The 26,500-nt window shown below is 40.7% G+C and overlaps 7 non-coding genes across 7 annotated transcripts; all 7 read left to right on the top strand.

Moving 5' to 3' along the window:
* The first annotated feature begins 2,141 nt into the window (after nt 1–2,141).
* TRNAR-CCU (transfer RNA arginine (anticodon CCU)) lies at nt 2,142–2,214 on the top strand. Its single transcript has one exon. It is a non-coding gene; the product is annotated as a tRNA-Arg (tRNA).
* A 2,206-nt stretch (nt 2,215–4,420) lies between these two features.
* On the top strand, nt 4,421–4,493 carry TRNAR-CCU (transfer RNA arginine (anticodon CCU)). The gene has a single exon. It is a non-coding gene; the product is annotated as a tRNA-Arg (tRNA).
* A 4,478-nt stretch (nt 4,494–8,971) lies between these two features.
* On the top strand, nt 8,972–9,044 carry TRNAR-CCU (transfer RNA arginine (anticodon CCU)). The gene has a single exon. It is a non-coding gene; the product is annotated as a tRNA-Arg (tRNA).
* Nucleotides 9,045–13,532: 4,488 nt separating this feature from the next.
* On the top strand, nt 13,533–13,605 carry TRNAR-CCU (transfer RNA arginine (anticodon CCU)). Its single transcript has one exon. It is a non-coding gene; the product is annotated as a tRNA-Arg (tRNA).
* Nucleotides 13,606–15,810: 2,205 nt separating this feature from the next.
* Nucleotides 15,811–15,883, top strand: TRNAR-CCG (transfer RNA arginine (anticodon CCG)). The gene has a single exon. It is a non-coding gene; the product is annotated as a tRNA-Arg (tRNA).
* Nucleotides 15,884–18,089: 2,206 nt separating this feature from the next.
* On the top strand, nt 18,090–18,162 carry TRNAR-CCU (transfer RNA arginine (anticodon CCU)). Its single transcript has one exon. It is a non-coding gene; the product is annotated as a tRNA-Arg (tRNA).
* Nucleotides 18,163–25,144: 6,982 nt separating this feature from the next.
* On the top strand, nt 25,145–25,217 carry TRNAR-CCU (transfer RNA arginine (anticodon CCU)). The gene has a single exon. It is a non-coding gene; the product is annotated as a tRNA-Arg (tRNA).
* Nucleotides 25,218–26,500: the final 1,283 nt, after the last annotated feature.

Here is a 26,500-nt window from a genome sequence, read left to right as displayed (position 1 = left end):
CTTTACATAGACTTTGCAGCTATGGAACATCAATCTACCTTCAAAACACAAGTGCTGGAACTCAAAAACATTTGCCTACATATCCTTCTCTTGGGCCCAGTCTGGAGAATGGGATTTCAACCCACCTTTCTGGCTAGACATTTTTTATGTCCTCCTTTGGATAGCACTCGCAGGCAGTCTCCCATTTAGCATTAAAACATGTACTTATTTCACCACTTGAATGTATAAACTGTTGAATAATTAAAAACACCATGTGAAACTGCTATGTTGATAAAGAAGTATTTCTCAAAAAAAGTGCAGCAGATGGGAAGACAGTGCACCCTATTTTATGCTACTATCGCTGGGCCCCTAGTCTTAGAAACCAAACTGAGTTTAGGGAGGGCAGGGTGTTGTTTCAATGATGGCAGTTAAATAGATTTTTCAAAACACCCGGGGTGTTGTTAGACTGAGAAGTTGATGGGACACCTGTGAAAGGCAGCTTTACTTGTCTGCTTTTAGTTGATGTAGATTGTATGTCCTGTTTAACAACCTTTGGTTTCAACAAGGACATTAGAGAGATATTGGGACACTGCCTGGGATGCTTGTCCTCTCTCTATTTTGAAAATTTGCCATGCCAACTAAGGGCCAAGGCAGACGTTTAGTTTTAGCCTTGCCCAACTCTAATTTTCCAAACCTAGAGCATACATTTGGCGCAGATTGTAATACTTTGTTAGTACTACCTGTTGTTCCCTTAAGAGTGCATATATTGAGAACAAACAAGATGGCCAAATTATATCGTAGGAGTCTGCCACACCAGGTCCTTCACTCGTAAGAACAGTGGGACTGAAGCATGATGGATTAACTAGTTCCCTTAAATGAAGCCATTTCAAACTTTAATCACCACAGCTGGGGACTCTTTAAAGGTGATATGAACTTCTTTTATACCTGAGTGGGAGCGACAAACATGTAGAATATGTGTTGTATTTTTAGAAAGTGTTTGTAGCTATTGATTAACAGCACTCCTGTGCAACCCCGTTGGCCTAATTCTAAGGCAGTCAAATACTCACAAAGGGATTGTGGGTTTGAGTTCTTTCTGGGGTGGAAGAAGATGTATTTTGGAGATGTTTATCTAGTTTCCTAAGGGTCTTCCTTCTTAACAACATTAGCACTGAAGCGTGCTGATAAAATAACCAATTCCAACAAACTTTACTCCGCCACCTGTTCAAGTACCACAGCAGAGCATTTTCTCCACTGCTAGGATAGGAATGGAGAAATGTGTTTGTTTTATGTCTGAGCAGAAAAGATATATGTTTGAATGGATGTGTGGGATAAAACACACCCTGTCGTATGTTGTAAAGGTATTGCAAGTTGTGGAGTAGCTTAGTGATCACATAGAGGAAAGTGGGTGAAGAGAGAATTCCTCTGTGGGGTGAATGAACTCGGAGGTGACTTGCGTTATCCTTTTTATGTATGACAAAGGTACTTTATTTCTTACTGCACATTTCAATGCCATCACTCAAAAAAAACAAAAAATTCCTAGTCTTTTGTTGTTTCATATGGAAGATTATGTTTTCAGGCATGGAGAATGAAAGCAGAAGCTGTAGTGCTGAATTAGACGTTCTCACAAACCATGTAATAATTTGTTCAAAAAAAGGTATGACATTTCTGAGTCATATTCAAAATGATGTGTAAATATGCAGATAGAGTCTATCTTTCCAGTAATGATCTACAGTGTGCAAAAAGTAAACCTTTTGCCCTAAGTATCTCCTTTCTGCTAAGCACCGATCATTAAAAATCTCTCTATAAATATGTATATCAGAAGAAGGAAATGCTAGTTCGGGTTGATGTTGTTAGAACTGCAAGTGCAGTTGTATTCCTTGAGCTGCCTTGATGTTTCCTGCTGGCTCGAGCAGTGGGCATTTTGTTGTGACATGTGAAGTGAAGTTAGGAGAGTTTAGCGTCCGCATTGTGTTGTTCTTCCAGCTGAGGGTATATTAGATATTTGAATAGTTGTAAGGACTTTAAAGAGAGGGGAGTTATCCATGGATTGCTTGTTGTGAATGTATTGTATAAGTGATTCCATAGACTTAAACTGCGGTAGAGACCACATGATAGGGAGTGAATGTTGTATGTGGAGCACAGGGGAGCACCGCATCAACGTGGCCCCAGTGGCCTAATGGATAAGGCACTGGCCTCCTAAGCCAGGGATTGTGGGTTCGAGTCCCATCTGGGGTGAAACTCTGTACGTTCAGCTCTTGACTTTTACATTTTCAAAGCACAAACCACACAATTCAGCCCTTGCTTTACATAGACTTTGCAGCTATGGAACATCAATCTACCTTCAAAACACAAGTGCTGGAACTCAAAAACATTTGCCTACATATCCTTCTCTTGGGCCCAGTCTGGAGAATGGGATTTCAACCCACCTTTCTGGCTAGACATTTTTTATGTCCTCCTTTGGATAGCACTCGCAGGCAGTCTCCCATTTAGCATTAAAACATGTACTTATTTCACCACTTGAATGTATAAACTGTTGAATAATTAAAAACACCATGTGAAACTGCTATGTTGATAAAGAAGTATTTCTCAAAAAAAGTGCAGCAGATGGGAAGACAGTGCACCCTATTTTATGCTACTATCGCTGGGCCCCTAGTCTTAGAAACCAAACTGAGTTTAGGGAGGGCAGGGTGTTGTTTCAATGATGGCAGTTAAATAGATTTTTCAAAACACCCGGGGTGTTGTTAGACTGAGAAGTTGATGGGACACCTGTGAAAGGCAGCTTTACTTGTCTGCTTTTAGTTGATGTAGATTGTATGTCCTGTTTAACAACCTTTGGTTTCAACAAGGACATTAGAGAGATATTGGGACACTGCCTGGGATGCTTGTCCTCTCTCTATTTTGAATATTTGCCATGCCAACTAAGGGCCAAGGCAGACGTTTAGTTTTAGCCTTGCCCAACTCTAATTTTCCAAACCTAGAGCATACATTTGGCGCAGATTGTAATACTTTGTTAGTACTACCTGTTGTTCCCTTAAGAGTGCATATATTGAGAACAAACAAGATGGCCAAATTATATCGTAGGAGTCTGCCACACCAGGTCCTTCACTCGTAAGAACAGTGGGACTGAAGCATGATGGATTAACTAGTTCCCTTAAATGAAGCCATTTCACAATTTAATCACCACAGCTGGGGACTCTTTAAAGGTGATATGAACTTCTTTTATACCTGAGTGGGAGCGACAAACATGTAGAATATGTGTTGTATTTTTAGAAAGTGTTTGTAGCTATTGATTAACAGCACTCCTGTGCAACCCCGTTGGCCTAATTCTAAGGCAGTCAAATACTCACAAAGGGATTGTGGGTTTGAGTTCTTTCTGGGGTGGAAGAAGATGTATTTTGGAGATGTTTATCTAGTTTCCTAAGGGTCTTCCTTCTTAACAACATTAGCACTGAAGCGTGCTGATAAAATAACCAATTCCAACAAACTTTACTCCGCCACCTGTTCAAGTACCACAGCAGAGCATTTTCTCCACTGCTAGGATAGGAATGGAGAAATGTGCTTGTTTTATGTCTGAGCAGAAAAGATATATGTTTGAATGGATGATTGGGATAAAACACACCCTGTCGTATGTTGTAAAGGTATTGCAAGTTGTGGAGTAGCTTAGTGATCACATAGAGGAAAGTGGGTGAAGACAGAATTCCTCTGTGGGGTGAATGAACTCGGAGGTGACTTGCGTTATCCTTTTTATGTATGACAAAGGTACTTTATTTCTTACTGCACATTTCAATGCCATCACTCAAAAAAAACAAAAAATTCCTAGTCTTTTGTTGTTTCATATGGAAGATTATGTTTTCAGGCATGGAGAATGAAAGCAGAAGCTGTAGTGCTGAATTAGACGTTCTCACAAACCATGTAATAATTTGTTCAAAAAAAGGCATGACATTTCTGAGTCATATTAAAAATGATGTGTAAATATGCAGATAGAGTCTATCTTTCCAGTAATGATCTACAGTGTGCAAAAAGTAAACCTTTTGCCATAAGTATCTCCTTTCTGCTAAGCACCGATCATTAAAAATCTCTCTATAAATATGTATATCAGAAGAAGGAAATGCTAGTTCGGGTTGATGTTGTTAGAACTGCAAGTGCAGTTGTATTCCTTGAGCTGCCTTGATGTTTCCTGCTGGCACGAGCAGTGGGCATTTTGTTGTGACATGTGAAGTGAAGTTAGGAGAGTTTAGCGTCCGCATTGTGTTGTTCTTCCAGGTGAGGGTATATTAGATATTTGAATAGTTGTAAGGACTTTAAAGAGAGGGGAGTTATCCATGGATTGCATGTTGTGAATGTATTGTATAAGTGATTCCAAAGACTTAAACTGCGGTAGAGACCACATGATAGGGAGTGGATCTTGTATTTGGAGCACGGGGAGAGCAGTATCAACGTGGCCCCAGTGGCCTAATGGATAAGGCACTGGCCTCCTAAGCCAGGCATTGTGGGTTCAAGTCCCATCTGGGGTGAAACTCTGTACATTCAGCTCTTGACTTTTACATTTTCAAAGCACAAACCACACAATTCAGCCCTTGCTTTACATAGACTTTGCAGCTATGGAACATCAATCTACCTTCAAAACACAAGTGCTGGAACTCAAAAACATTTGCCTACATATCCTATTCTTGGGCCCAGTCTGGAGAATGGGATTTCAACCCACCTTTCTGGCTAGACATTTTTTATGTCCTCCTTTGGATAGCTCTCGCAGGCAGTCTCCCATTTAGCATTAAAACATGTACTTATTTCACCACTTGAATGTTTAAACTGTTGAATAATAAAAAAATACCATGTGAAACTGCTATGTTGATAAAGAAGTATTTCTCAAAAAAAGTGCAGCAGATGGGAAGACAGTGCACCCTATTTTATGCTACTATCGCTGGGCCCCTAGTCTTAGAAACCAAACTGAGTTTAGGGAGGGCAGGGTGTTGTTTCAATGATGGCAGTTAAATAGATTTTTCAAAACACCCGGGGTGTTGTTAGACTGAGAAGTTGATGGGACACCTGTGAAAGGCAGGTTTACTTGTCTGCTTTTAGTTGATTTAGATTGTATGTCCTGTTTAACAACCTTTGTTTTCAACAAGGACATTAGAGAGATATTGGGACACTGCCTGGGATGCTTGTTCTCTCTCTATTTTGAAAATTTGCCATGCCAACTAAGGGCCAAGGCAGAGGTTTCGTTTTAGCCTTGCCCAACTCTAATTTTCCAAACCTAGAGCATACATTTGGCGCAGATTGTAATACTTTGTTAGTACTACCTGTTGTTCCCTTAAGAGTGCATATATTGTGAACAAACAAGATGGCCAAATTATATCGTAGGAGTCTGCCACACCAGGTCCTTCACTCGTAAGAACAGTGGGACTGAAGCATGATGGATTAACTAGTTCCCTTAAATGCAGCCATTTCAAACTTTAATCACCACAGCTGGGGACTCTTTAAAGGTTATATGAACTTCTTTTATACCTGAGTGGGAGCGACAAACATGTAGAATATGTGTCGTATTTTTAGAAAGTGTTTGTAGCTATTGGTTAACAGCACTCCTGTGCAACCCCGTTGGCCTAATGGGTAAGGCAGTCAAATATTCACAAAGGGATTGTGGGTTGGAGTTCTTTCTGGGGTGGAAGAAGATGTATTTTGGAGATGTTTATCTAGTTTCCTAAGCGTCTTCCTTCTTAACAACATTAGCACTGAAGCGTGCTGATAAAATAACCAATTCCAACAAACTTTACTCCGCCACCTGTTCAAGTACCACAGCAGAGCATTTTCTCCACTGCTAGGATAGGAATGGAGAAATGTGCTTGTTTTATGTCTGAGCAGAAAAGATATATGTTTGAATGGATGTGTGGGATAAAACACACCCTGTGGTATGTTGTAAAGGTATTGCAAGTTGTGGAGTAGCTTAGTGATCACCTAGAGGAAAGTGGGTGAAGACAGAATTCCTCTGTGGGGTGAATGAACTCGGAGGTGACTTGCGTTATCCTTTTTATGTATGACAAAGGTACTTTATTTCTTACTGCACATTTCAATGCCATCACTCAAAAAAAACTAAAAAATCCTAGTCTTTTGTTGTTTCATATGGAAGATTATGTTTTCAGGCATGGAGAATGAAAGCAGAAGCTGTAGTGCTGAATTAGACGTTCTCACAAACCATGTAATAACTTGTTCAAAAAAAGGCATGACATTTCTGAGTCATATTAAAAATGATGTGTAAATATGCAGATAGAGTCTATCTTTCCAGTAATGATCTACAGTGTGCAAAAAGTAAACCTTTTGCCATAAGTATCTCCTTTCTGCTAAGCACCGATCATTAAAAATCTCTCTATAAATATGTATATCAGAAGAAGGAAATACTAGTGCGGGTTGATGTTGTTTGAACTGCAAGTGCAGTTGTATTCCTTGAGCTGCTTTGATGTTTCCTGCTGGCTCGAGCAGTGGGCATTTTGTTGTGACATGTGAAGTGAAGTTAGGAGAGTTTAGCGTCCGCATTGTGTTGTTCTTCCAGGTGAGGGTATATTAGATATTTGAATAGTTGTAAGGACTTTAAAGAGAGGGGAGTTATCCATGGATTGCTTGTTGTGAATGTATTGTATAAGTGATTCCATAGACTTAAACTGCGGTAGAGACCACATGATAGGGAGTGGATCTTGTATTTGGAGGACAGGGGAGAGCAGTATCAACGTGGCCTAATGGATAAGGCACTGGCCTCCTAAGCCAGGGATTTTGGGTTCAAGACCCATCTGGGGTGAAACTCTGTACATTCAGCTCTGGATTTTTACATTTTCAAAGCACAAACCACACAATTCAGCCCTTGCTTTACATAGACTTTGCAGCTATGGAACATCAATCTAGCTTCAAAACACAAGTGCTGGAACTCAAAAACATTTGCCTACATATCCTACTCTTGGGCCTAGTCTGGAGAATGGGATTTCAACCCACCTTTCTGGCTAGACATTTTTTATGTCCTCCTTTGGATAGCACTCGCAGGCAGATCCCATTTAGCATTAAAACATGTACTTATTTCACCACTTGAATGTATAAACTGTTGAATAATTAAAAATACCATGTGAAACTGCTATGTTGATAAAGAAGTATTTCTCAAAAAAAGTGCAGCAGATGGGAAGACAGTGCACCCTATTTTATGCTACTATCGCTGGGCCCCTAGTCTTAGAAACCAAACTGAGTTTAGGGAGGGCAGGGTGGTGTTTCAATGATGGCAGTTAAATAGATTTTTCAAAACACCTGGGGTGTTGTTTGACTGAGAAGTTGATGGGACACCTGTGAAAGGCAGCTTTACCTGTCTGCTTTTAGTTGATGTAGATTGTATGTCCTGTTTAACAACCTTTGGTTTCAACAAGGACATTAGAGAGATATTGGGACACTGCCTGGGATGCTTGTCCTCTCTCTATTTTGAAAATTTGCCATGCCAACTAAGGGCCAAGGCAGACGTTTAGTTTTAGCCTGGCCCAACTCTAATTTTCCAAACCTAGAGCATACATTTGGTGTTGATTGTAATACTTTGTTAGTACTACCTGTTGTTCCCCTAAGAGTGCATATATTGAGAACAAACAAGATGGCCACATTATATCGTAGGAGTCTGCCACACCAGGTCCTTCACTCGTAAGAACAGTGGGACTGAAGCATGATGGATTAACTAGTTCCCTTAAATGCAGCCATTTCAAACTTTAATCACCACAGCTGGGGACTCTTTAAAGGTGATATGAACTTCTTTTATACCTGAGTTGGAGAGACAAACATGGAGAATATGTGTCGTTTTTTAGAAAGTGTTTGTAGCTATTGGTTAACAGCACTCCTGTGCAACCCCATTGGCCTAATTCTAAGGCAGTCAAATACTCACAAAGGGATTGTGGGTTTGAGTTCTTTCTGGGGTGGAAGAAGATGTATTTTGGAGATGTTTATCTAGTTTCCTAAGGGTCTTCCTTCTTAACAACATTAGCACTGAAGCGTGCTGATAAAATAACCAATTCCAACAAACTTTACTCCGCCACCTGTTCAAGTACCACAGCAGAGCATTTTCTCCACTGCTAGGATAGGAATGGAGAAATGTGCTTGTTTTATGTCTGAGCAGAAAAGATATATGTTTGAATGGATGTGTGGGATAAAACACACCCTGTCGTATGTTGTAAAGGTATTGCAAGTTGTGGAGTAGCTTAGTGATCACATAGAGGAAAGTGGGTGAAGACAGAATTCCTCTGTGGGGTGAATGAACTCGGAGGTGACTTGCGTTATCCTTTTTATGTATGACAAAGGTACTTTATTTCTTACTGCACATTTCAATGCCATCACTCAAAAAAAACAAAAAATTCCTAGTCTTTTGTTGTTTCATATGGAAGATTATGTTTTCAGGCTTGGAGAATGAAAGCAGAAGCTGTAGTGCTGAATTAGACGTTCTCACAAACCATGTAATAGTTTGTTCCAAAAAAGGCATGACATTTCTGAGTCATATTAAAAATGATGTGTAAATATGCAGATAGAGTCTATCTTTCCAGTAATGATCTACAGTGTGCAAAAAGTAAACCTTTTGCCATAAGTATCTCCTTTCTGCTAAGCACCGATCATTAAAAATCTCTCTATAAATATTTATATCAGAAGAAGGAAATGCTAGTTCGGGTTGATGTTGTTAGAACTGCAAGTGCAGTTGTATTCCTTGAGCTGCAATGATGTTTCCTGCTGGCTCGAGCAGTGGGCATTTTGTTGTGACATGTGAAGTGAAGTTAGGAGAGTTTAGCGTCCGCATTGTGTTGTTCTTCCAGGTGAGGGTATATTAGATATTTGAATAGTTGTAAGGACTTTAAAGAGAGGGGAGTTATCCATGGATTGCTTGTTGTGAATGTATTGTATAAGTGATTCCATAGACTTAAACTGCGGTAGAGACCACATGATAGGGAGTGGAACTTGTATTTGGAGGACAGGGGAGAGCAGTATCAACGTGGCCCCAGTGGCCTAATGGATAAGGCACTGGCCTCCTAAGCCAGGGATTGTGGGTTCAACTCCCGTCTGGGGTGAAACTCTGTACATTCAGCTCTTGACTTTTACCTTTTCAAAGCACAAACCACACAATTCAGCCCTTGCTTTACATAGACTTTGCAGCTATGGATCATCAATCTACCTTCAAAACACAAGTGCTGGAACTCAAAAACATTTGCCTACATATCCTTCTCTTGGGCCCAGTCTGGAGAATGGGATTTCAACCCACCTTTCTGGCTAGACATTTTTTATGTCCTCCTTTGGATAGCACTCGCAGGCAGTCTCCCATTTAGCATTAAAACAAACATGTACTTATTTCACCACTTGAATGTATAAACTGTTGGATAATTAAAAATACCATGTGAAAATGCTATGTTGATAAAGAAGTATTTCTCAAAAAAAGTGCAGCAGATGGGAAGACAGTGCACCCTATTTTATGCTACTATCGCTGGGCCCCTAGTCTTAGAAACCAAACTGAGTTTAGGGAGGGCAGGGTGTTGTTTCAATGATGGCAGTTAAATAGATTTTTCAAAACACCCGGGGTGTTGTTAGACTGAGAAGTTGATGGGACACCTGTGAAAGGCAGCTTTACTTGTCTGCTTTTAGTTGATGTAGATTGTATGTCCTGTTTAACAACCTTTGGTTTCAACAAGGACATTAGAGAGATATTGGGACACTGCCTGGGATGCTTGTCCTCTCTCTATTTTGAAAATTTGATATGCCAACTAAGGGCCAAGGCAGACGTTTAGTTTTAGCCTTGCCCAACTCTAATTTTCCAAACCTAGAGCATACATTTGGCGCAGATTGTAATACTTTGTTAGTACTACCTGTTGTTCCCTTAAGAGTGCATATATTGAGAACAAACATGATGGCCAAATTATATCGTAAGAGTCTGCCACACCAGGTCCTTCACTCGTAAGAACAGTGGGACTGAAGCATGATGGATTAACTAGTTCCCTTAAATGCAGCCATTTCAAACTTTAATCACCACAGCTGGGGACTCTTTAAAGGTGATATGAACTTCTTTTATACCTGAGTGGGAGCGACAAACATGTAGAATATGTGTTGTATTTTTCGAAAGTGTTTGTAGCTATTGATTAACAGCACTCCTGTGCAACCCCGTTGGCCTAATTCTAAGGCAGTCAAATACTCACAAAGGGATTGTGGGTTTGAGTTCTTTCTGGGTTGGAAGAAGATGTATTTTGGAGATGTTTATCTAGTTTCCTAAGGGTCTTCCTTCTTAACAACATTAGCACTGAAGCGTACTGATAAAATAACCAATTCCAACAAACTTTACTCCGCCACCTGTTCAAGTACCACAGCAGAGCATTTTCTCCACTGCTAGGATAGGAATGGAGAAATGTGCTTGTTTTATGTCTGAGCAGAAAAGATATATGTTTGAATGGATGTGTGGGATAAAACACACCCTGTCGTATGTTGTAAAGGTATTGCAAGTTGTGGAGTAGCTTAGTGATAACATAGAGGAAAGTGGGTGAAGACAGAATTCCTCTGTGGGGTGAATGAACTCGGAGGTGACTTGCGTTATCCTTTTTATGTATGACAAAGGTACTTTATTTCTTACTGCACATTTCAATGCCATCACTCAAAAAAAACTAAAAATTCCTAGTCTTTTGTTGTTTCATATGGAAGATTATGTTTTCAGGCATGGAGAATGAAAGCAGTAGCTGTAGTGCTGAATTAGACGTTCTCACAAACCATGTAATAATGTGTTCAAAAAAGGCATGACATTTCTGAGTCATATTAAAAATGATGTGTAAATATGCAGATAGAGTCCATCTTTCCAGTAATGATCTACAGTGTGCAAAAAGTAAACCTTTTGCCATAAGTATCTCCTTTCTGCTAAGCACCGATCATTAAAATCTCTCTATAAATATGTATATCAGAAGAAGGAAATACTAGTGCGGGTTGATGTTGTTAGAACTGCAAGTGCAGTTGTATTCCTTGAGCTGCTTTGATGTTTCCTGCTGGCTCAAGCAGTGGGCATTTTGTTGTGACATGTGAAATGAAGTTAGGAGAGTTTAGCGTCCACATTGTGTTGTTCTTCCAGGTGAGGGTATATTAGATATTTGAATAGTTGTAAGGACTTTAAAGAGAGGGGAGTTATCCATGGATTGCTTGTTGTGAATGTATTGTATAAGTGATTCCATAGACTTAAACTGCGATAGAGACCACATGATAGGGAGTGGATCTTGTATTTGGAGGACAGGGGAGAGCAGTATCAACGTGGCCCCAGTGGGCTAATGGGTAAGGCACTGGCCTCCTAAGCCAGGGATTGTGGGTTCAAGACCCATCTGGGGTGAAACTCTGTACATCCAGCTCTTGACTTTTACTTTTTCAAAGCACAAACCACACAATTCAGCCCTTGCTTTACATAGACTTTGCAGCTATGGAACATCAATCTACCTTCAAAACACAAGTGCTGGAACTCAAAAACATTTGCCTACATATCCAACTCTTGGGCCCAGTCTGGAGAATGGGATTTCAACCCACCTTTCTGGCTAGACATTTTTTATGTCCTCCTTTGGATAGCACTCGCAGGCAGTCTCCCATTTAGCATTAAAACATGTACTTATTTCACCACTTGAATGTATAAACTGTTGAATAATTAAAAATACCATGTGAAACTGCTATGTTGATAAAGAAGTATTTCTCGAAAAAAGTGCAGCAGATGGGAAGATAGTGCACCCTATTTTATGCTACTATCGCTGGGCCCCTAGTCTTAGAAACCAAACTGAGTTTAGGGAGGGAAGGGTGGTGTTTCAATGATGGCAGTTAAATAGATTTTTCAAAACACCCGGGGTGTTGTTAGACTGAGAAAATGATGGGACACCTGTGAAAGGCAGCTTTACTTGTCTGCTTTTATTGATGTAGATTGTATGTCCTGTTTAACAACCTTTGGTTTCAACAAGGACATTAGAGAGATATTGGGACACTGCCTGGGATGCTTGTCCTCTCTCTATTTTGAAAATTTGCCATGCCAACTAAGGGCCAAGGCAGACGTTTAGTTTTAGCCTTGCCCAACTCTAATTTTCCAAACCTAGAGCATACATTTGGCGTTGATTGTAATACTTTGTTAGTACTACCTGTTGTTCCCTTAAGAGTGCATATATTGTGAACAAACAAATTGGCCAAATTATATCGTAGGAGTCTGCCACACCAGGTCCTTCACTCGTAAGAACAGTGGGACTGAAGCATGATGGATTAACTAGTTCCCTTAATGCAGCCATTTCAAACTTTAATCACCACAGCTGGGGACTCTTTAAAGGTGATATGAACTTCTTTTATACCTGAGTGGGAGCGACAAACATGTAGAATATGTGTTGTATTTTTAGAAAGTGTTTGTAGCTATTGGTTAACAGCACTCCTGTGCAACCCCGTTGGCCTAATGGGTAAGGCAGTCAAATACTCACAAAGGGATTGTGGGTTGGAGTTCTTTCTGGGGTGGAAGAAGATGTATTTTGGAGATGTTTATCTAGTTTCCTAAGAGTCTTCCTTCTTAACAACATTAGCACTGAAGCGTGCTGATAAAATAACCAATTCCAACAAACTTTACTCCACCACCTGTTCAAGTACCACAGCAGAGCATTTTCTCCACTGCTAGGATAGGAATGGAGAAATTTGCTTGTTTTATGTCTGAGCAGAAAAGATATATGTTTGAATGGATGTGTGGGATAAAACACACCCTGTTGTATGTTGTAAAGGTATTGCAAGTTGTGGAGTAGCTTAGTGGTCACATAGAGGAAAGTGGGTGAAGACAGAATTCCTCTGTGGGGTGAATGAACTCGGAGGTGACTTGCGTTATCCTTTTTATGTATGACAAAGGTACTTTATTTCTTACTGCACATTTCAATACCATCACTCAAAAAAAACAAAAAAATCCTAGTCTTTTGTTGTTTCATATGGAAGATTATGTTTTCAGGCATGGAGAATGAAAGCAGAAGTTGTAGTGCTGAATTAGACGTTCTAACAAACCATGTAATAATTTGTTCAAAAAAAGGCATGACATTTCTGAGTCATATTAAAAATGATGTGTAAATATGCAGATCGAGTCTATCTTTCCAGTAATGATCTACAGTGTGCAAAAAGTAAACCTTTTGCCATAAGTATCTCATTTCTGCTAAGCACCGATCATTAAAAATCTCTCTATAAATATGTATATCAGAAGAAGGAAATACTAGTGCGGGTTGATGTTGTTAGAACTGCAAGTGCAGTTGTATTCCTTGAGCTGCTTTGATGTTTCCTGCTGGCTCAAGCAGTGGGCATTTTGTTGTGACATGTGAAATGAAGTTAGGAGAGTTTAGCGTCCGCATTGTGTTGTTCTTCCAGGTGAGGGTATATTAGATATTTGAATAGTTGTAAGGACTTTAAAGAGAGGGGAGTTATCCATGGATTGCTTGTTGTGAATGTATTGTATAAGTGATTCCATAGACTTAAACTGCGGTAGAGACCACATGATAGGGAGTGGATCTTGTATTTGGAGGACAGGGGAGAGCAGTCTCAACGTGGCCCCAGTGGCCTAATGGATAAGGCACTGGCCTCCTAAGCCAGGGATTGTGGGTTCAAGACCCATCTGGGGTGAAACTCTGTACATTCAGCTCTTGACTTTTACTTTTTCAAAGCACAAACCACACAATTCAGCCCTTGCTTTACATACACTTTGCAGCTATGGAACATCAATCTACCTTCAAAACACAAGTGCTGGAACACAAAAACATTTGCCTACATATCCAACTCTTGGGCCCAGTCTGGAGAATGGGATTTCAACCCACCTTTCTGGCTAGACATTTTTTATGTCCTCCTTTGGATAGCACTCGCAGGCAGTCTCCCATTTAGCATTAAAACATGTACTTATTTCACCACTTGAATGTATAAACTGTTGAATAATTAAAAATACCATGTGAAACTGCTATGTTGATAAAGAAGTATTTCTCGAAAAAAGTGCAGCAGATGGGAAGACAGTGCACCCTATTTTATGCTACTATCGCTGGGCCCCTAGTCTTAGAAACCAAACTGAGTTTAGGGAGGGAAGGGTGGTGTTTCAATGATGGCAGTTAAATAGATTTTTCAAAACACCCGGGGTGTTGTTAGACTGAGAAAATGATGGGACACCTGTGAAAGGCAGCTTTACTTGTCTGCTTTTATTGATGTAGATTGTATGGCCTGTTTAACAACCTTTGGTTTCAACAAGGACATTAGAGAGATATTGGGACACTGCCTGGGATGCTTGTCCTCTCTCTATTTTGAAAATTTGCCATGCCAACTAAGGGCCAAGGCAGTCGTTTCGTTTTAGCCTTGCCCAACTCTAATTTTCCAAACCTAGAGCATACATTTGGCGCAGATTGTAATACTTTGTTAGTACTACCTGTTGTTCCCTTAAGAGTGCATATATTGTGAACAAACAAGATGGCCAAATTATATCGTAGGAGTCTGCCACACCAGGTCCTTCACTCGTAAGAACAGTGGGACTGAAGCATGATGGATTAACTAGTTCCCTTAAATGCAGCCATTTCAAACTTTAATCACCACAGCTGGGGACTCTTTAAAGGTGATATGAACTTCTTTTATACCTGAGTGGGAGCGACAAACATGTAGAATATGTGTTGTATTTTTAGAAAGTGTTTGTAGCTATTGGTTAACAGCACTCCTGTGCAACCCTGTTGGCCTAATGGGTAAGGCAGTCAAATACTCACAAAGGGATTGTGGGTTTGAGTTCTTTCTGGGTTGGAAGAAGATGTATTTTGGAGATGTTTATCTAGTTTCCTAAGGGTCTTCCTTCTTAACAACATTAGCACTGAAGCGTACTGATAAAATAACCAATTCCAACAAACTTTACTCCGCCACCTGTTCAAGTACCACAGCAGAGCATTTTCTCCATTGCTAGGATAGGAATGGAGAAATGTGCTTGTTTTATGTCTGAGCAGAAAAGATATATGTTTGAATGGATGTGTGGGATAAAACACACCCTGTCGTATGTTGTAAAGGTATTGCAAGTTGTGGAGTAGCTTAGTGATAACATAGAGGAAAGTGGGTGAAGACAGAATTCCTCTGTGGGGTGAATGAACTCGGAGGTTACTTGCGTTATCCTTTTTATGTATGACAAAGGTACTTTATTTCTTACTGCACATTTCAATGCCATCACTCAAAAAAAACAAAAAATTCCTAGTCTTTTGTTGTTTCATATGGAAGATTATGTTTTCAGGCATGGAGAATGAAAGCAGTAGCTGTAGTGCTGAATTAGACGTTCTCACAAACCATGTAATAATGTGTTCAAAAAAGGCATGACATTTCTGAGTCATATTAAAAATGATGTGTAAATATGCAGATAGAGTCTATCTTTCCAGTAATGATCTACAGTGTGCAAAAAGTAAACCTTTTGCCATAAGTATCTCCTTTCTGCTAAGCACCGATCATTAAAATCTCTCTATAAATATGTATATCAGAAGAAGGAAATGCTAGTTCGGGTTGATGTTGTTAGAACTGCAAGTGCAGTTGTATTCCTTGAGCTGCCTTGATGTTTCCTGCTGGCTCGAGCAGTGGGCATTTTGTTGTGACATGTGAAGTGAAGTTAGGAGAGTTTAGCGTCCGCATTGTGTTGTTCTTCCAGGTGAGGGTATATTAGATATTTGAATAGTTGTAAGGACTTTAAAGAGAGGGGAGTTATCCATGGATTGCTTGTTGTGAATGTATTGTATAAGTGATTCCATAGACTTAAACTGCGGTAGAGACCACATGATAGGGAGTGGAACTTGTATTTGGAGGACAGGTGAGAGCAGTATCAACGTGGCCCCAGTGGCCTAATGGATAAGGCACTGGCCTCCGAAGCCAGGGATTGTGGGTTCAAGTCCCATCTGGGGTGAAACTCTGTACATTCAGCTCTTGACTTTTACCTTTTCAAAGCACAAACCACACAATTCAGCCCTTGCTTTACATAGACTTTGCAGCTATGGAACATCAATCTTCCTTCAAAACACAAGTGCTGGAACTCAAAAACATTTGCCTACATATCCTTCTCTTGGGCCCAGTCTGGAGAATGGGATTTCAACCCACCTTTCTGGATAGACATTTTTTATGTCCTCCTTTGGAAAGCACTCGCAGGCAGTCTCCATTTAGCATTAAAACATGTACTTATTTCACCACTTGAATGTATAAACTGTTGGATAATTAAAAATACCATGTGAAACTGCTATGTTGATAAAGAAGTATTTCTCAAAAAAAGTGCAGCAGATGGGAAGACAGTGCACCCTATTTTATGCTACTATCGCTGGGCCCCTAGTCTTAGAAACCAAACTGAGTTTAGGGAGGGCAGGGTGTTGTTTCAATGATGGCAGTTAAATAGATTTTTCAAAACACCCGGGGTGTTGTTAGACTGAGAAGTTGATGGGACACCTGTGAAAGGCAGCTTTACTTGTCTGCTTTTAGTTGATGTAGATTGTATGTCCTGTTTAACAACCTTTGGTTTCAACAAGGACATTAGAGAGATATTGGGACACTGCCTGGGATGCTTGTCCTCTCTCTATTTTGAAAATTTGCCATGTCAACTAAGGGCCAAGGCAGACGTTTAGTTTTAGCCTTGCCCAACTCTAATTTTCCAAACCTAGAGCATACATTTGGCGCAGATTGTAATACTTTGTTAGTACTACCTGTTGTTCCCTTAAGAGTGCATATATTGAGAACAAACAAGATGGCCAAATTATATCGTAGGAGTCTGCCACACCAGGTCCTTCACTCGTAAGAACAGTGGGACTGAAGCATGATGGATTAACTAGTTCCCTTAAATGCAGCCATTTCAAACTTTAATCACCACAGCTGGGGACTCTTTAAAGGTGATATGAACTTCTTTTATACCTGAGTGGGAGCGACAAACATGTAGAATATGTGTCGTATTTTTAGAAAGTGTTTGTAGCTATTGATTAACAGCACTCCTGTGCAACCCCGTTGGCCTAATTCTAAGGCAGTCAAATACTCACAAAGGGATTGTGGGTTTGAGTTCTTTCTGGGGTGGAAGAAGATGTATTTTGGAGATGTTTATCTAGTTTCCTAAGGGTCTTCCTTCTTAACAACATTAGCACTGAAGCGTGCTGATAAAATAACCAATTCCAACAAACTTTACTCCGCCACCTGTTCAAGTACCACAGCAGAGCATTTTCTCCACTGCTAGGATAGGAATGGAGAAATGTGCTTGTTTTATGTCTGAGCAGAAAAGATATATGTTTGAATGGATGTGTGGGATAAAACACACCCTGTCGTATGTTGTAAAGGTATTGCAAGTTGTGGAGTAGCTTAGTGATCACATAGAGGAAAGTGGGTGAAGACAGAATTCCTCTGTGGGGTGAATGAACTCGGAGGTGACTTGCGTTATCCTTTTTATGTATGACAAAGGTACTTTATTTCTTACTGCACATTTCAATGCCATCACTACAAAAAAACAAAAAATTCCTAGTCTTTTGTTGTTTCATATGGAAGATTATGTTTTCAGGCTTGGAGAATGAAAGCAGAAGCTGTAGTGCTGAATTAGACGTTCTCACAAACCATGTAATAATTTGTTCAAAAAAAGGCATGACATTTCTGAGTCATATTAAAAATGATGTGTAAATATGCAGATAGAGTCCATCTTTCCAGTAATGATCTACAGTGTGCAAAAAGTAAACCTTTTGCCATAAGTATCTCCTTTCTGCTAAGCACCGATCATTAAAAATCTCTCTATAAATATGTATATCAGAAGAAGGAAATACTAGTTCGGGTTGATGTTGTTAGAACTGCAAGTGCAGTTGTATTCCTTGAGCTGCCTTGATGTTTCCTGCTGGCTCGAGCAGTGGGCATTTTGTTGTGACATGTGAAGTGAAGTTAGGAGAGTTTAGCGTCCGCATTGTGTTGTTCTTCCAGGTGAGGGTATATTAGATATTTGAATAGTTGTAAGGACTTTAAAGAGAGGGGAGTTATCCATGGATTGCTTGTTGTGAATGTATTGTATAAGTGATTCCATAGACTTAAACTGCGGTAGAGACCACATGATAGGGAGTGCATCTTGTATTTGGAGCACAGGGGAGAGCAGTATCAATGTGGCCCCAGTGGCCTAATGGATAAGGCACTGGCCTCCTAAGCCACGGATTGTGGGTTCAAGTCCCATCTGGGGTGAAACTCTGTACATTCAGCTCTTGGCTTTTACATTTTCAAAGCACAAACCACACAATTCAGCCCTTGCTTTACATAGACTTTGCAGCTATGGAACATCAATCTACCTTCAAAACACAAGTGCTGGAACTCAAAAACATTTGCCTACATATCCTTCTCTTGGGCCCAGTCTGGAGAATGGGATTTCAACCCACCTTTCTGGCTAGACATTTTTTATGTCCTCCTTTGGATAGCACTCGCAGGCAGTCTCCCATTTAGCATTAAAACATGTACTTATTTCACCACTTGAATGTATAAACTGTTGAATAATACAAAAATACCATGTGAAACTGCTATGTTGATAAAGAAGTATTTCTAAAAAAAAGTGCAGCAGATGGGAAGACAGTGCACCCTATTTTATGCTACTATCGCTGGGCCCCTAGTCTTAGAAACCAAACTGAGTTTAGGGAGGGCAGGGTGTTTTTTCAATGATGGCAGTTAAATAGATTTTTCAAAACACCCGGGGTGTTGTTAGACTGAGAAGTTGATGGGACACCTGTGAAAGGCAGCTTTACTTGTCTGCTTTTAGTTGATGTAGATTGTATGTCCTGTTTAACAACCTTTGGTTTCAACAAGGACATTAGAGAGATATTGGGACACTGCCTGGGATGCTTGTTCTCTCTCTATTTTGAAAATTTGCCATGCCAACTAAGGGCCAAGGCAGACGTTTAGTTTTAGCCTTGCCCAACTCTAATTTTCCAAACCTAGAGCATACATTTGGCGCAGATTGTAATACTTTGTTAGTACTACCTGTTGTTCCCTTAAGAGTGCATATATTGAGAACAAACAAGATGGCCAAATTATATCGTAGGAGTCTGCCACACCAGGTCCTTCACTCGTAAGAACAGTGGGACTGAAGCATGATGGATTAACTAGTTCCCTTAAATGCAGCCATTTCAAACTTTAATCACCACAGCTGGGGACTCTTTAAAGGTGATATGAACTTCTTTTATACCTGAGTGGGAGCGACAAACATGTAGAATATGTGTCGTGTTTTTAGAAAGTGTTTGTAGCTATTGGTTAACAGCACTCCTGTGCAACCCCGGTGGCCTAATGGGTAAGGGAGTCAAATACTCACAAAGGGATTGTGGGTTTGAGTTCTTTATGGGGTGGAAGAAGATGTATTTTGGAGATGTTTATCTAGTTTCCTAAGGGTCTCCCTTCTTAACAACATTAGCACTGAAGCGTGCTGATAAAATAACCAATTCCAACAAACTTTACTCCGCCACCTGTTCAAGTACCTCAGCAGAGCATTTTCTCCACTGCTAGGATAGGAATGGAGAAATGTGCTTGTTTTATGTCTGAGCAGAAAAGATATATGTTTGAATGGATGTGTGGGATAAAACACACCCTGTCGTATGTTGTAAAGGTATTGCAAGTTGTGGAGTAGCTTAGTGATCACATAGAGGAAAGTGGGTGATGACAGAATTCCTCTGTGGGGTGAATGAACTCGGAGGTGACTTGTGTTATCCTTTTTATGTATGACAAAGGTACTTTATTTCTTACTGCACATTTCAATGCCATCACTCAAAAAAAACAAAAAATTCCTGGTCTTTTTTTGTTTCATATGGAAGATTAGGTTTTCAGGCATGGAGAATGAAAGCAGAAGCTGTAGTGCTGAATTAGACGTTCTCACAAACCATGTAATAATTTGTTCAAAAAAAGGCATGACATTTCTGAGTCATATTAAAAATGATGTGTAAATATGCAGATAGAGTCTATCTTTCCAGTAATGATCTACAGTGTGCAAAAAGTAAACCTTTTGCCATAAGTATCTCCTTTCTGCTAAGCACCGATCATTAAAAATCTCTCTATAAATATGTATATCAGAAGAAGGAAATGCTCGTTCGGGTTGATGTTGTTAGAACTGCAAGTGCAGTTGTATTCCTTGAGCTGCCTTGATGTTTCCTGCTGGCTCGAGCAGTGGGCATTTTGTTGTGACATGTGAAGTGAAGTTAGGAGAGTTTAGCGTCCGCATTGTGTTGTTCTTTCAGGTGAGGGTATATTAGATATTTGAATAGTTGTAAGGACTTTAAAGAGAGGGGAGTTATCCATGGATTGCTTGTTGTGAATGTATTGTATAAGTGATTCCATAGACTTAAACTGCGGTAGAGACCACATGATAGGGAGTGGATCTTGTATTTGGAAGACAGGGGAGAGCAGTATCAACATGGCCCCAGTGGCCTAATGAATAATACCCTGGCCTCCTAAGCCAGCGATTGTGGGTTCAAGTCCCATCTGGGGTGAAACTGTGTACATTCAGCTCTTCACTTTTACATTTTCAAAGCACAAACCTCACAATTCAGCCCTTGCTTTACATAGAATTTGCAGCTATGGAACATCAATCTACCTTCAAAACACAAGTGCTGGAACTCAAAAACATTTGCCTACATATCCTACTCTTGGGCCCAGTCTGGAGAATGGGATTTCAACCCACCTTTCTGGCTAGACATTTTTTATGTCCTCCTTTAGATAGCACTCGCAGGCAGTCTCCCATTTAGCATTAAAACATGTACTTATTATACCACTTGAATGTATAAACTGTTGAATAATTAAAAATACCATGTGAAACTGCTATGTTGATAAAGAAGTGTTTTTCGAAAAAAGTGCAGCAGATGGGAAGACAGTGCACCCTATTGTATGCTACGATCGCTGGGCCCCTAGTCTTAGAAACCAAACTGAGTTTAGGGAGGGCAGGGTGGTGTTTCAATGATGGCAGTTAAATAGTGTGAGAAACTGGGGCTGATTACAGAGGCCCCCTAACTTTTTGCCCCCATTTTCCACTTTATGCTGGTGTTTTCCTGACTCTGATGGTGCCCTGGGTACTGCTAACCAGTCCCAGGGCCTGTGCTCTGTGTAAAATGGATATGCAAATTAGGCTAATTATAATTGGCTAAGTTAACCTACCTATAAGTCCCTAGTATATGGTAGGGCATGTAGGTTTAGGGACCACAGCATAGGTGGTGCACACCTAGGTGCATTGCTGAGGTGCCCAGTGTCATTTTAAAAGCAAGCCTGCCTTGCTGGCTGCTTTTAAATTAAAGTTATATGCAAATTCGACTTTGGAATTAAAGGTACTTCCAAAGTTTTAAACTACCTTATTTTTACATATAAGTCACCCCTAAGGTGTGCCCTATGTGCCCCTAGGGCTGGGTGCCATGTAACTATAAGCAGGGACTTTATAAAAATAGATTTATAAGCCCTGGTGAGGTAAAAACAGCCAAATTCGTTTTTCCCTCATTGAAGTAAATGGCCTTCATAGGCTAGAATGGGCAGACTTTATTTTAAATTTTAAAGTCTCCTTAAATGTTACATACCAAGAATTTGGTATCAAATTGATTGTTATAATAAATCCCACCACTTCCAGTTGTTGGATTTAATATAACTAGTGCAGGTAAAAAGTTTAGACTTTACCTAAAAAGTTGCCAATTTCAGCTCTGCATTGTTTTTGCTGCTGTGCTCTGATTGGCCAGCCTGCAGCAGCTTCTGCCAGGCTACTTTAATGAGGTGTGAAGTGGCCTGACTTCACACAAAGGAATGTGCTTGGGGGAGAGAATCTCCCCTCAGCAGATGGTGAGGCAGGAAGGGGGAGGGCTGCCAAACTGGTCTTCAAAGGCAAAGAAGGACATCTGGAGCACCCAGCAACACCCCCACATCCTGCAACCCCAGACAGCTAGGTGCCCCCTTGATTAGATTAGGAGAGGGCAGGAGAGGGGTGTGTTTATGATTTTTAGCCACACCAGTGGGTGGGCTCAGCCAGATCTTTCCTCCAAAAATCAGATTCATCCATTTTGGATTTTTAGAGACTGTTGCCTTCTGGGATGGATTTTTGCCACACTTCCCAGGAAGTGGTCATCACAGGGGGACGACCCTGTCCCTGATTGGAGAACCAGGGCCCCCCTGCTTTTCACCCAGGAGCAAGGATAAAACTGGCAGACCTGCACCCACGCCTCAGATCCCCACCAAATTTCAAGAAGAAAGAACTACAAGGAGAAGAAGGACTGCCCTGCTGGACCCCTGGCCTGCACCTGGACCCTGCACTCAGAAAGACTGCACCAGCTGCACACTTGGGCTTCACCACAAGAAGGACTTTGCCTGGCTTCCACTGGTTCAAGGAGGGACTCCCTGTTTGCTACAGGTGAAAAATTGCTAACCAGAGTCCCCTGCACCAACTCCTGAAAAAGTGACCAGCTGACCACTGTCCAGTGGCCAAAAAGGAGTTTGCGCCAGGTGCATTCTGGGAGTTGAAGTCCGCACTTCCCAAGGACCATCACAGAACTTCTGGACCCTTGGGGTGAGCTGTGGACCCCAAAAGAACCTTAAAAGAACATCTGGGTGAAGCCCCAGAAGTTTGGAAAAGATTGGAGAAATTTTGGAAAAAAGCTCCATAAAGTGACCGACCCGACGCAGAAATTCTAGCCGGCTTGCCTCAACCGCAACCCGGCCTGACTTCGTGGTTCGTCCCGGTAAAGAAAAACATCCAAAAAAAAGACTAAGTCCGAACGTAAAAAGTTGACCGGGACCTTCCAGCCATCGTATCCGAGAAGGGCTCCACGGACGTCGGATCAAGATCCAGGTTTACCCCGGTCGAAGGATTTTCATCTCGAAAAAACGACTAAGTCCGAAGGTAAAAATCACCACCGAGGAAACCGACTTCGCGTATCCGGACAAGGGCTCCAGGAGGTCGGATCCAACTGGCAGGTTCGTCCCGGGGAAGAAAAACATCAAAAAAGAGACTAAGTCAGAAGGTAACTTTTTAACCGAGGCCTCCCGCGACTTGTAGCCGAGCAGGGCTCCATCGCGGTCGGCCTGAAAGTTTGACTTTGCCCCGGTCCTGGTGCAACCAGATGACCCGATTGGCGCTTTTCGTTTCTAAGCGCTAGAAAATAATAATACTTTAAAAATTCATATCTCCGGTTCCCCTGAACCGATTTTAATCGTTTTTGTGTCATTTTAAAGATAAAAATATAAGCTATTTTTATAAATTGGTTTTGGATTTTTAAACTGTTTCCTGTGTTTTATTTAATTACTGTTTTGTGATATTTGAATGCTTTACACTTTGTCTCCTAAGTTAAGCCTTGACGCTCGATGCCAAGCTACCAAGGGTAGAGCTGGGATTAATTTACTGAGACCTAACTGTACTTTTGTGGAGGTTTGTGGCTTGTTGCTAGGTGTAGGTACCTACCTGCCCTACCAATAACCCATTTTCCAACAAATAGATTTTTCAAAACACCCGGGGTGTTGTTAGACTGAGAAGTTGATGGGACACCTGTGAAAGGCAGCTTTACTTGTCTGCTTTTAGTTGATGTAGATTGTATGTCCTGTTTAACAACCTTTGGTTTCAACAAGGACATTAGAGAGATATTGGGACACTGCCTGGGATGCTTGTTCTCTCTCTATTTTGAAAATTTGCCATGCCAACTAAGGGCCAAGGCAGACGTTTAGTTTAAGCCTTGCGCAACTCTAATTTTCCAAACCTAGAGCATACATTTGGCGCAGATTGTAATACTTTGTTAGTACTACCTGTTGTTCCCTTAAGAGTGCATATATTGTGAACAAACAAGATGGCCAAATTATATCGTAGGAGTCTGCCACACCAGGTCCTTCACTCGTAAGAACAGTGGGACTGAAGCATGATGGATTAACTAGTTCCCTTAAATGCAGCCATTTCAAACTTTAATCACCACAGCTGGGGACTCTTTAAAGGTGATATGAACTTCTTTTATACCTGAGTGGGAGCGACAAACATGTAGAATATGTGTCGTATTTTTAGAAAGTGTTTGTAGCTATTGGTTAACAGCACTCCTGTGCAACCCCGTTGGCCTAATTGGTAAGGCAGTCAAATACTCACAAAGGGATTGTGGGTTTGAGTTCTTTCTGGGTTGAAGGAAGTTGTATTTTGGAGATGTTTATCTAGTTTCCTAAGGGTCTTCCTTCTTAACAACATTAGCACTGAAGCGTGCTGATAAAATAACCAATTCCAACAAACTTTACTCCGCCACCTGTTCAAGTACCACAGTAGAGCATTTTCTCCACTGCTAGGATAGGAATGGATAAATGTGCTTGTTTTATGTCTGAGCAGAAAAGATATATGTTTGAATGGATGTGTGGGATAAAACACACCCTGTCGTATGTTGTAAAGGTATTGCAAGTTGTGGAGTAGCTTAGTGATCACATAGAGGAAAGTGGGTGAAGACAGAATTCCTCTGTGGGGTGAATGAACTCGGAGGTGACTTGCGTTATCCTTTTTATGTATGACAAAGGTACTTTATTTCTTACTGCACATTTCAATGCCATCACTCAAAAAAAACAAAAAATTCCTAGTCTTTTGTTGTTTCATATGGAAGATTATGTTTTCAGGCATGGAGAATGAAAGCAGAAGCTGCAGTGCTGAATTAGACGTTCCCACAAACCATGTAATAATTTGTTCAAAAAAAGGCATGACATTTCTGAGTCATATTAAAAATGATGTGTAAATATGCAGATAGAGTCTATCTTTCCAGTAATGATCTACAGTGTGCAAAAAGTAAACCTTTTGCCATAAGTATCTCCTTTCTGCTAAGCACCGATCATTAAAAATCTCTCTATAAATATGTATATCAGAAGAAGGAAATGCTCGTTCGGGTTGATGTTGTTAGAACTGCAAGTGCAGTTGTATTCCTTGAGCTGCCTTGATGTTTCCTGCTGGCTCGAGCAGTGGGCATTTTGTTGTGACATGTGAAGTGAAGTTAGGAGAGTTTAGCGTCCGCATTGTGTTGTTCTTTCAGGTGAGGGTATATTAGATATTTGAATAGTTGTAAGGACTTTAAAGAGAGGGGAGTTATCCATGGATTGCTTGTTGTGAATGTATTGTATAAGTGATTCCATAGACTTAAACTGCGGTAGAGACCACATGATAGGGAGTGGATCTTGTATTTGGAAGACAGGGGAAAGCAGTATCAACCTGGCCCCAGTGGCCTAATGGATAAGCCACTGGCCTCCTAAGCCAGAGATTGTGGGTTCAAGTCCCATCTGGGGTGAAACTCTGTACATTCAGCTCTTGGCTTTTACATTTTCAAAGCACAAACCACAGAATTCAGCCCTTGCTTTACATAGACTTTGCAGCTATGGAACATCAATCTACCTTCAAAACACAAGTGCTGGAACTCAAAAACATTTGCCTACATATCCTTCTCTTGGGCCCAGTCTGGAGAATGGGATTTCAACCCACCTTTCTGGCTAGACATTTTTTATGTCCTCCTTTGGATAGCACTCGCAGGCAGTCTCCCATTTAGCATTAAAACATGTACTTATTTCACCACTTGAATGTATAAACTGTTGAATAATTAAAAATACCATGTGAAACTGCTATGTTGATAAAGAAGTATTTTTCGAAAAAAGTGCAGCAGATGGGAAGACAGTGCACCCTATTTTATGCTACTATCGCTGGGCCCCTAGTCTTAGAAACGAAACTGAGTTTAGGGAGGGCAGGGTGGTGTTTCAATGATGGCAGTTAAATAGATTTTTCAAAACACCCGGGGTGTTGTTAGACTGAGAAGTTGATGGGACACCTGTGAAAGGCAGCTTTACTTGTCTGCTTTTAGTTGATGTAGATTGTATGTCCTGTTTAACAACCTTTGGTTTCAACAAGGACATTAGAGAGATATTGGGACACTGCCTGGGATGCTTGTCCTCTCTCTATTTTGAAAATTTGCCATGCCAACTAAGGGCCAAGGCAGACGTTTAGTTTTAGCCTTGCCCAACTCTAATTTTCCAAACCTAGAGCATACATTTGGCGCAGATTGTAATACTTTGTTAGTACTACCTGTTGTTCCCTTAAGAGTGCATATATTGAGAACAAACAAGATGGCCAAATTATATCATAGGAGTCTGCCACACCAGGTCCTTCACTCGTAAGAACAGTGGGACTGAAGCATGATGGATTAACTAGTTCCCTTAAATGCAGCCATTTCAAACTTTAATCACCACAGCTGGGGACTCTTTAAAGGTGATATGAACTTCTTTTATACCTGAGTGGGAGCGACAAACATGTAGAATATGTGTCGTATTTTTAGAAAGTGTTTGTAGCTATTGGTTAACAGCACTCCTGTGCAACCCCGTTGGCCTAATTCTAAGGCAGTCAAATACTCACAAAGGGATTGTGGGTTTGAGTTCTTTCTGGGGTGGAAGAAGATGTATTTTGGTGATGTTTATTTAGTTTCCTAAGGGTCTTCCTTCTTAACAACATTAGCACTGAAGCGTGCTGATAAAATAACCAATTCCAACAAACTTTACTCCGCCACCTGTTCAAGTACCATAGCAG

This window comes from Pleurodeles waltl, chromosome 7, assembly GCF_031143425.1.
Source record: "Pleurodeles waltl isolate 20211129_DDA chromosome 7, aPleWal1.hap1.20221129, whole genome shotgun sequence".
Taxonomy (NCBI): Eukaryota; Metazoa; Chordata; class Amphibia; order Caudata; family Salamandridae; genus Pleurodeles; species Pleurodeles waltl.
Note: the sequence above shows the minus strand (reverse complement) of the source record. Positions and strands in the feature narration are given on the sequence as shown.